This window comes from Myotis myotis, unplaced genomic scaffold (genome assembly GCF_014108235.1).
Source record: "Myotis myotis isolate mMyoMyo1 unplaced genomic scaffold, mMyoMyo1.p scaffold_m19_p_13, whole genome shotgun sequence".
NCBI classification, from domain to species: Eukaryota; Metazoa; Chordata; class Mammalia; order Chiroptera; family Vespertilionidae; genus Myotis; species Myotis myotis.
The window spans coordinates 25,444,529-25,456,093 of record NW_023416317.1 but is presented as its reverse complement, the minus strand read 5'-3'; positions in this window follow the sequence as shown (position 1 = coordinate 25,456,093).

Here is an 11,565-nt window from a genome sequence, read left to right as displayed (position 1 = left end):
CTGTATCCCTGGTGCATCGACAAGTGTCTGACATGTAGCGATAGCAGTACCTGCCATCTGAGCAGTGTTTACCAGCTGTGGAGCACTTTTGTGAGTTTTTTTAGGTGTACTAATTCTTTTAGATTTCGAAATGACCCCAGAAGTGGGTATGCCTTTTGTCCCCAGTAATAGGCGAGGAAGCTGAGACACAAAGAGGTGAAATAGTTTGCCCAAGGAAGCAGGAGAACTTGGAATCCCAGGCGGTCTAGCCCCAGAACTTGTGCTCAGAGAGGTGAGATGATTTGTTGAATAAACCAGTGAGCTTGTCCGAGGTCACACAGGGACACTGGGATCAGCAGGACCCTCCAGGGGTGTTCCGTTCCCCTCCCTTGCACACACACGGCAGCAGGCTTCAGCCACGACCTTCTTCACAGGTGTGAGCTTCCAGCATGGCGGGCTCTGCTCAGAACCACCTAAGTGCAAGGTCACAGGCTTCCCTCTAAGCCACCAGCATCTTGCCAGGCTCCAGGCACCTTCACCACCTCAGATGGAGTGGGCAAGTGCATGTAGGGTGAGCCGAGAGACGCCTCGGGGCACGGATGGTGACCTTCCAGCTACTCTCTTGAGCAACAGTCCTCACTGGGTGCTGATCAGGACAGCCAGACCCTCTCAACCCTGGGCCCTTGTCTGGACCCCACTGACCTTATCCCTCATCATTGCCTCTTCCTCAATCCAGAAAACCCTTTCTTCTCTGAGGCCCACGTCACCTGGCTCTTATCTGTTTTTCCCAGATCTATTGATTAGAACATGAACCTGTGCTCTGACTCAGGGTTTTACTTTTTGAAACGCAAAAGGCCAGACTCAGGAAAATCAAAATGGCATTTGAAACTTATCAAATTTGGCCTTGGAATTCAAAACTTCTGGCATTTGAAATTCAAAACTCTTAACTTTTCAAGTTAAAAAGTCTTAGCTTTTGAAATTCTTGGTTTGAAAAAAAACAGTGTAGGCTTTTAAAACTCAAAACTCCGTGTGTGTATGTGTGTGTGTGTGTGTGTGTGTGTGTGTGTGTGTGTGTGTGTGTGTTTACCTCTATGGGGTGAAACATCAGTAAATATTTGTGGATGAAGGGCTAACAAAATCCTTTCTCCTTCTCTTAAGAACAAATTAAACCTTGGCTTAACTTAACTGTCTCTGTCAATCCTAGAAACCAGATAAAGGTGGAATGTCATTGTGTTGCCAGGCAACATTACTTGCGTTAAAAATGAGTCTTGATTGGTGAATTGATCTAGACTGGAAGACCCATGAATGAATTTTAAATGCCTATTGGGAACACCACACTGTTGAGCTTTCCTCTGTGCAAAGACTTGTGACTGGGCGTGTCCCTTGTGGGCACCCTGGAAGCTTTGCATATGGAGCTGTTGTTACAGAGGCATTGGCTCCTAAGGCATGAGTCTTTGAGGCCCATACTTGCCCAGTGAGTACTTCATCTCCTGAACCTACGCTGTCACCTGGGCTCAAATATGAGTAGCTCCTGGGCTGCTGTGGGAACTCCCAGATGTGGGAAAGGTCTGGTGCTACCCTCCAGCAGGCTGTTTCTTGGACTGTGTCCTGAGTGACAACTGTGTCCTATGGTCAGGTGTGAATTTCATTTTCTAGTTGAACCCCTGGTGGCCTTCCCCCATTAGCCCACATCTCTATTCCAATTACAGCTAGGAAAGCACTTGGAATATAAAACTTAGTTTGATGCAACATCTAAAAGGAGGGGAAGGCAGTGTTCACTGCATGCCCAGGACTTCCACATACCATCTTATAACATTCTCCATTTTATAGATGAGGAGACTGAGGCTCCCTGAGGCAAAGAGACTTGCTGAAGGTCATGCAGAAAGAACTGATGTCTGGGAGATATCAAGCACTGGCAAGAACTGGTTCAACTACTAGTTCTGTTGGGGATGAGCTGGCAGACTTTGTGGGCTACTCTGAACCGCAGTTTCTTCCTTGAATAAGTGAGTGTAATTACCATACATGGAGGCTGTGAGGCTCGAGATAGTCCACTTTCAGATGTCAGGTGCTACAATGCAGCAGAATTCAAAATGTCCTTCTCTCCCCCCTGTCTGCTGCCAACCTAGCCCAGAGATTGTACCACCTGACAACAGTTTCTAGTTGGACACAGATATTCCCAGTTCTGCAGAGCTGCATTTCTGTCATTCCCAGGATGCAGCTAGGAAAGAGGGTCTGGCTATGTCAACAGCCAAATCTGATTCAAAACTGGGAGCTTGATTGCCAGCATTCCAGAATCACCTCTGGCAAATGTGAATAAACACAGCTGTTGTTAAAGCAGTTGGAATGAGTCCATTCATTCAATAAATATTTGATGAACACCTAATATGCATGGGGCATTATGAATACCATTATCTGCGAGCGCACATAATCCTTGCCCTTAGCATTTCAGGGAAGTTGGGGAGACAGGCATTAACAAAGATACTATTAAAATTAATATATAGTTTTAAATTTTTTATTTTTTAATCTTCACTGAGACCATGCTTACAGAGGGGAAAGGGGAGAGAGAGAGAGAGAGAGAGAGAGAGAGAGAGAGAGAGAGAGAGATCATTGTGATAGAGAAACATCAATTGGTTGCCTTCCATAGGTGTTCCGACCGGGAGATTAAACCCAGGTATGTGCACTGACCAGGAATTGAACCCATAACTTTTCAGGACGATGCTCAACCAACTGAGCCAGTCTGGCTGGGTGAAATTAATAGGTAGTTTTTAAAAGCCAGCAAATGTTACAAAGGCAGATTGCAGGGTGCTATGAAAAGTTGTAACAGATGGTCTGTTGTAAACTGCCCTTGTTATTGCCCACTTAGCCTCATGCCCTCATTTTCACAGTTTTCTTTTGGGGACCCACTTTTGCCTTCCACCAGTCCATGTGATTCAGGTGGGGATGAGTTTAGGGTAGGCACATGATCCTGGCCAATCAGAGCATTTCACTCCTTGACACTTCAATGATTGGGCAAAGATATACTCATGACTTAAAGTAAGTCTGGCCAATGAGATTCAACTCTGGGACTTTTAGAGGGATAGTTGGGAAAAGAAAGTTCTTTTTCTGTTGGATTTTCTAAACTAGAGGGACAAAAATTGGGGTCTACCATGGAGGCTCCCGGAAGAGCCTACTCATCCTGAAGTCCCCAACAGGAAGGCTGAGAAATTTGTCACAGGCAGCTTCCTGATAATGCCATTTGAGACCCTAGATCCAGTGATGCCTGATGCCATTTCACCCTGGACTTTTCTGTTTTCTGAACCAAGAGTCACCCTTTTTTGGCTATGTCAGTTTAAGTTTGTTTTTCTACCACTTGCATTTGAGAGCTTTGCCTAATATAGGACTGACAAGTCTTGGAAGGCTTCCCTGGGAAGTGACATTCACACTGAGTGCTGAAGGACAAGTAAGAGTGAACTAGGCGAAGAGGCCAAATCTGAAGTCAGCAGTTTTGAGGCTTGAAAACCTTGAGAATTCAGGAAAGGGGAGGGGCTTTCATCCTGTGTAGGCAGAAAAAGGATTAATGAGGGGAGATCATCATGGCAAAAAAGGCAAGTCACAAATCACACAGAATGCTTAAATCATTCCTATCTTTCATTTCAATTAACAGAAATCTCTATTTACTTTTGATAAGACCTACATTAGAATGAGCTCCCCTTGCAGACAGAAAGATGCCCTTCCCTGCACTGACCATTCACAAGAGAGCAAGGCCCAAGCCTGCCTTCCAAAACACCTCTGCTTCTGGCTTTGAGGCAGAAGTTTTTCATTCTTTTTCTAAAGGGAAGAGGAAATAAAACAAAAAGTGATGCCTGGATGGTGTGGCTCAGTGGTTCATCATTGACCCAGGAACCAAAAGGTCATGGATTAGATTCCTAGTCAGGGCCCATACTGGGACTGCAGGCTCAATTCCCAGTAGGGGATGTGCAGGAGGCAGCCAATCAATGATTCTCTTTCATCATTGATGTTCTTATCTCTCTCTCCCTCTTCCATTCTCTCTGAAGTCAATAAAAATATCAATAAAATATTTTAAAAAAAACAAAAAGTAATAACAGACCGAAAATGAGGCCCATTTATAGTGTGAGTAACCATTTCTTAATTTACCGAATTTATAATATTGTGTAGTTTTGTGTTTCAGACTTTCTTAAATTTTAAGTGTTTTTTTTCCCCATTATGAAAGTAATATAACCACATTTTGGGATATGCAGAAAATAAAAAGATAACTCTTTCCAACTCCCTCATTTCAACCCAACCAAAGTTAGTTTTTTGTGTTTTATTTGGCTAGTTCAATGCAGTGCATAGCCCAGTGCTTTTAAAACTTGATGTGCCTAAGGATCACCTGGGAATTTGTTAAAATGCAGATTCTGAGCTAGTAGGTCTGGGGTGGGGCCTGGGATTCTGCATTTCTGATAAGTTCTTGGATGATGCTAGTGCTGTTTCAGACCATGCACTGAATCGTGCAAGCTGAGGTCAGCTCTATGCTGTGTGACCTTAGGCAACCCAGTCAGCATGTTTGCCCTAGTTCATGAGTCCTGGTTCTCAGGGGTCTCCTATTGACCCCCAGATAGGATTAAAGGGACAGGCAGTAGGAGGTGTCCAAGGCATCAATGTCTAAGCACTGCTTTCAGTGGTTCTCAACCTGTGGGTTGCGACCCCTTTGGGGGTCGAATGACCCTTTCACAGGGGCCGCCTAAGACCATCCTGCATATCAGATATTTACATTACGATTCATAACAGTGGCAACATTACAGTTATGAAGTAGCAATGAAAATAATTTTATGGTTGGGTCACAACATGAGGAACTAAATTTAAAGGGCCAGAAGGTTGAGAACCACTGGCTTATATGCTGATGATGCTGATTACTACTGCCAGGTGATTAGCTTATTCAGGTACCTCAGATCTCAGCTTTGACTCAGGTTCACTGGTGTGTTCCCAGCTGAAATCTTAGCATATTTGCTTGGGAGGGGGTCCTTTCTACAAGAGATATTCATTAAGTCTCCTCAGCTTTAGTGAGGCTTGATCCACCTTCCCTTCTGCTTACCACACTCAGGCAGCTGGCCTTCCACAGCACAAAAGCCTGTAACCTGGCATTCAACTGTCCATGATCCAGCCCCTCCTAACATCCCTGCCTCATTTTCTTATGTCCCATACTCCAGGCATGCATGACTCCCAAGTCTCACCTCTATGCCTGTGCCATGTTACTTCCTCTGCCTCAAATGCCCTTCCCTGCCTTGATCATTGAAGAACAAACATCTATCCATCCCTCAAAACTGAGATAAGAGCTCCATTTCTTCAGAAGTCTTGTAAACCCTTTCTGGAATGGCTGACCTCTTGCCCCGTGCCTCCTTTGTAATTTGTACAGGCCTTGCATAGGCACGACTCTTGGTAGTAGATGGCTTAGGAAATAAGAGGGAGGAGGACTCACTGGTTTATATAATGGAAAAATCCAGATGGTAGAGGTGGCTTTGGACACAGCTGAGACAAAGGGTTAAACTGTGCCACTGCAACTCTGTTTCTAGCTGTTGATTGGCTCTGCCTTCCTTTGTGTGGGCTTCTCTCTCGGGCAGCTACCAGAGCCCCTGGAAGTTCCACACTTTACCCTTCTACCTTTAAGTTCAGCCAAAGTAGTCACTTTCTCAGTAGTTCTGCAAAAGTCCCAGAATTGAGCCTCATTGGTCTGGCTTGGGTCACATGCTGATCCTTGAACCAATCACTGTGGCCAGAGGGTCAACAGCTCTGACTGGCCCAGCCTAAGTCACATGACCACCTCTGGAGCCAGAGGAACTAGAGTGTGGAAGGGCAGCTTCTGGAAGGAGTTTAGGGTCCTGGAACCCCAGGCTACATGAGAGCCAGGCAATGAAAACCCGTAAGTGCCTACCACAGATGTCTCTTGAAGCACTTTCAAACTGTATTATTATTTGCTTTTATGACACTCATCCAGCTAGGAGGGAATAAGGGTCCTTCTAATTTATAGTTCCAGAACATCATTCCAGCCCAAGAGAAGAGGAGTGTAATAAATAGCCCTTAAATTGTACTTTTTAGGCATTTCCTTGCTATGTGACCTACATAGCAGGTAAATCACAACAGAGTCTGACAAAGGCTTTTGTGACATTTATATTAAGGTAATGCTTCCTGACACTTTTAAAATCACAAATCAAGTTTTTGCTCAGTGTCTGTGTGCACAGAGGGCGAGTCCATGTGTCTCTCATGGATCCCTCACAAGCTGGGGAAGGGGGGCTCCTTCCTTGATGGGTGAGAGAACTAAATGAAGCCCAGACACCTTAAGAAGCTTATTTGAGGAAACACAGCTGGCCTGTCAGTGACATTGCTGAGCGTTAATCCCAGGCAGGCTGCCTTCCTAAGGCTTTCTGATGGTTTGCTGATGGCGTTCTCGATTCAGGAAGACAGAGAGGGAAGGATTTTGGAATCACCTCTAGGGCTCTTTAAAATTATTCCTCTGCCTTAGTTCTGGGTTCCTCAGAGGCAGGCTCCCAGATGAGGATTCAAGTGGGTGCATTTTACATGGGAGGGGATCCTGGGTGTCCTCTGAGAGAGTGCCCACGTGAGACAGAGAAGGAAGGCAGCCAGTGAAGAGAGCTTTGGACACAGACATGGCTGTGGGCAACTGGAGCGGAATGCCGTGGAGGCTACTGTGGGTCAGGAGTGGAGGCTACTGTGCGTCAGGGAGGAATGTAGCTCAGAGCTGACCTACCTGAAAGGGGAAGGAGCTGGCACGTTTGTATCCAACTCCTTCCAGTCATTGGTTGTGGCTGCTCCCAGGGGGCGGTAATTTGCCAGCACATTCAGCAGCTAGGAAAAGGCCTCAGGCACTGGCACCGCCAGATGGACAGGGGTGTGGGCAGAAGCAGGCCAGAGGCCTCACACAGGGGCTGCCAGGGGCTGCGGTGACCCTTGTCCTCCCAAGCTGGGCACCACTCTTTATAGAAAAACAGGCCAAAATATTTGAAATTGGGGCCAGCCCAGACCGTTAATGGTGGCGCATGCCAGGTGCCTCATCCTCGGAACCTGAGGCGGCCAGAGGCGGATGTGGCCCGCTGGGCCCGTGTTTGCCTGGATTTCCTTCTACTTTTCTTTCCCGTCACTCTTCAGCTGTTTCCATGAATATTTACAAATGTCACACAAAGATGCTCATGAAAAATATACTGGGGATTGGAAGTGCAGAGACTGGGGTTTGGTAAACAACGCAGCTTAGTTATTTTTCACTCCTTCCAAAAAATTATGATAAGAGATTTCAGATATACAAAGTGGAGGGGAAAAATAACATAGTGAACATCCATGTACCCATCCCCAAGCTGAAGCAGCCGACCATTTCCAGCTGATTCCATCTTTTCAGGAGGCACATCCCTTTAGAGAGTGTGAGAGGTGGAGGCAGAGCCGGAGCCTCCAGGCTCCACTTGCCCCTTCATAGCTGTGTGCCCTTGAGCCTCAGTTTCCTTATCCGTGAAATGGGGGATGATGCTAGCACCTACTTTTTGCAGTTGGCAACACCAGTGAAAAGAGAACTTCTGTTTCCCAATAACTCCAGCTCAGATCCCAGGCTTGCCTCTCACTGGACCAACTTGGGTCATGTGCCCATCCTTAAACCAATGACTGTGGAAATGGCAATGGCAATGGAATTTGCGATTGGCTAGGCCTGGGTCACATCTCCATCCTTAGAGCTAGATGTGGGGTCAGCTCCTCCTTAACCGTGTAGTGTGAGAGTGAAGGAGTAGTGGCTCCCCACAATAAGCTGGGGTGCTACCACCAGAAGGGAGAATGGACACAGGATAGATAGAAGCCTCATGTGTCCACTAGACCAGCGGTCGCCAACCTTTCGGACCTCATGGACCACCAGTGGCCTGCAGACCCCTGGTTGGAGACCGTTGCACTAGATGCCTTGACCCCAGCCAGACACTCAGTGTCTCATCTCATGTATGACAATGTGATAGATCAGTGCCTGGGAATGTGCCTCAGGTGAGGATAGCGAGATAGAAGAGCTAGCCCCCTTAGGGTCCAGGGGAAGAATAAACAAAAGCCTTCATAAGACTCACTTTGGCTTGGTGTCCAAAATTGAATGTGAGAAGTAAACAAGCTGCATTGGTTCATTTATGCAAAGAGAAACCCAATTCCTTTAGGATAAAGTACTTCTCACACCAATGAGTCGCCCCAAAACTTATAAGAGCTGGGGCTTGATTTGGTTTTCCTGTTTTCTCTAAATTACCAGGAAGACATTTCCCCCTCTTAAGTGGCAGGAAGCAGCATTCCATCTGAAAAAATCATCCTCATCAGGCTGCCCTTCCCCAGTGGCAGTCGGCTGACTCACTCACTCGGCTGCGTGAGGCTCAGCCACTTGGTTCTGGCGGGGGGCTATGTGTGCATGCGTGTGCGTGCACACCCACAGATCACCCATGCACACACAACTCCAAAACACAACCTTACTTATTTTCAATGCCAGCTGCATAAATGCACCGTGCCTGAGGGGGCGTGTCCCCCCACACCTGGGGCTGCCCACAGAAGCCATTCTGCTGAGGCTTGTTGATTCTTAGACAATCTGGTCTGAATATCGTGCTGACATTTATAGCATAGCGTGCCCTCCGCACTCCTTGCCCACGCTGAGCCATGCACCTGCAGGAGGTGGCACAGCATCAGTGCAGCAGAAGTTGTGTGCCCTGGCAATGTTTAAATAAGGACTCTATCAAAGACACATGTTACCTAAATAGGGGATCTGAGGGAGGAAGAGGGGGAGGAGCAGGAGGGAGAAAGGGCTCTGGCTTCCCCAAGCCTATCTCTGGGTGGCCTGCATGGGGAGCCTGATAAATCCCAGTTCAAAGGCTGTCCTAAATGTATTTTTTTTAGGCTTAAAAGATGTTAGATTCCATTATATAGAATAAATACCGAGTGTGCCTGATAATAACTAAAAACAATGCATGGGCTGTGGACTCAGGAAAACCTGGTTTGAGTCCCAGCTCTGCCATATAACTAGTTGGGTAACCTTGGGTCAGCTGCTTAGCTTCTTTGAGCTTCCCCACCTGTAAAATGGGCATCTTAGAGTTATCTATTTTTCATTAGAGTTGTGATCAGGGCAAGTTAGGTTAGTGATTCATATGCCAGAAGCATTATTGGATATTATTTCCTTTATCTGAGCTTTTCAATCAAAGGCGGCATGTCAGAATAACTTTGTCCTGATAATAGAGATATTACAAACCTTTTCCAGTTGCCTTGGATCTCAGCTTCCTGCCCCCAACTCTGGCCTTCCCACCCCTCCCAGAGGCTGGGTCCACAGATGTCTCCCTTGCAGATTCAGCCCCTTCCCAGTTCCCAGGTATCCCTGGACTTGAGGGGAACGTGTGTTGTTACATAGTAATTTTCTGGTTGCAAGGGACAGAAAACAGGAACTTACTGGTGTGTGTAATTCGATAGTTTAGGGGTATATCTGACTTCCAGAGTGATTAGACACCGGGGCTCAAACAGGCCACCTGCACCTGACTTTTCCTGTCTTTCTTCCCCGCTTTCTCCAAGTTGGCTCCATTCTCAGATAGACTTTCCCTCATGAGGGAGCTGGGGTCATGGCCAGCTGAGAAAAGGTTAGTTTCTGCCCTGACATCCTAAGCAAAATGTTACTCTGACTGGGCAGGCACCCTCAGCATTAGATCCTCCTCCCACCACTTCATGATTCCCTGCTATCACACCACATCGCCATTACCTTTTCACAGCAATGATCATGGTTTGCGATGAGGCAATGTGCTGATTACCTGGGGTGGAGTGTGTGTGTCTGTCTGTCTTGCCCCTGGCATGTGAGGACATGAGGACAAGCACCATGTCCATCTTGTTTATTTCTGTATCTCAAGTACAATAGCTGGCACATGTGCAAGAGTCAAAAAATAAATGTGTAAAATGAATGATGGGTGGAAATAACTGAATTTTTGCAGTTGGACACCCCCGGATTGAATTCCAGTACCACCACCAATTGCGAGTCACCTTCACTCTCCAAGCCTCCATCTCCTCATCTGTGAAATGGACATAAGAGTCTATCTGTGAGCTGCTATGAGGATGAAATAGGATAGTCCATGCAGAATGCCTGGCATGACTCGGAGTGAAGAACAGGCACTTATAAGGTATGCTGACTATCTAATGTATGAACAAAAGCATGAAGACAGTAGATTCCCTGTGAGCTGTCATTTTGAGGGTGAACTCTTGAGGAGGAAGGTGGAGTTGGGGTGCCAGGGGAGGGCTCCTTGGAATGGAAAGATGGAGAAGGTGTACTTATGAACAGAGCCTGTTTATCCAGGCAGCTTCTGCTTCCCCCTCTCTTTATTCTGCCCCACTCCTTTATGCCTATGGCCCCAGCTCCCTCATGACAAAGTCAAGGTCCTCAGGCGGACGTCCAGCCTCCCTGCAGCCTGCCTCTACCTTGAAGGATCCAGGAGGGATGCAGACATTCTTATGGTCCCTCTTGTGGGATTTACAGCCCCTGCCAGGCGGGTGCCTCCCTGCTTTGTCTCTATCTGCGTCCATCTAGACCAGCCGTGCATTTGAAATGAATAAAACTAAAAAAAAAAGACCGTACCCTTTTATGTAATGATGTTTACTTTGAATTTATATTAGTTCACACAAACACTCCATCCATGCTTTTTTTCCGGCCCTCTGGTCCAGTTTAAGAACCCATTGTGGCCCTCGAGTCAAAAAGTTTGCCCACCCCTGATCTAGACCATCCAGGAAATGAAAGTGGGCATCAGGGCATTTGTAATAAATAGCTCATGTCCCCGGCCCTGGGACCCATGAGTGTCTGCAAAAGGGAATGTGACTCAGGGGCCTCTTTCTTTCAAGTACAGTCTCATATCAGACTTGCAGTCACAGAGGACCTTAGATCGCTTCCATCTCTGGATGTGTGAATGATGAGGGTCGGCAGGCAGGATGCAGAGAAAGCGTCTAACTAGAGGAGAGACGGGTGCAGGAGCACCATCTCCTAGGAGAGGCAGGAGTGTGAGGTTGGGAGTGCCCCCACAGCCTCAGGGGGCAAGCCACCCAATCTCCCTGAGCCTCAGTTTTCTCATCTGTCACATGGAGATAGGAGTCCCTGCCAGATTGTATTTCACAAAGTACCACGTGCGGGCACGCACGTGCAGTGCGATTGAAACTTCGTGGCCCATGCGCAGAGTCGGTATTTTGTGGAAGAGCCACACTCAAGGGGCCAAAGAGCCGCACATGGCTCGCGAGCCGCAGTTTGCTGACCACTGAGCTAAAATACATAAAGCATCACTTGAGAGTGGGTTGACCCAGGTCACTTGCTCCAAAAGCAGGTATTCAAGACAAATCTTTTTCAAGACGGGCACTGGGGCCTCTTCTGGGTTGAAACATGTTCCTCTATGTCAGTGGTTCTCAACCTTCTGTCCCTTTAAATATAGTTCCTCATGTTGTGACCCAACCATAAAATTATTTTGTTGCTGCCGAACCGGTTTGGCTCAGTGGATAGAGCGTCGGCCTGGGGACTCAAGGGTCCCGGGTTCAATTCCGGTCAAGGGCATGTACCCTGGTTGCGGGCACATCCCCGGTAGG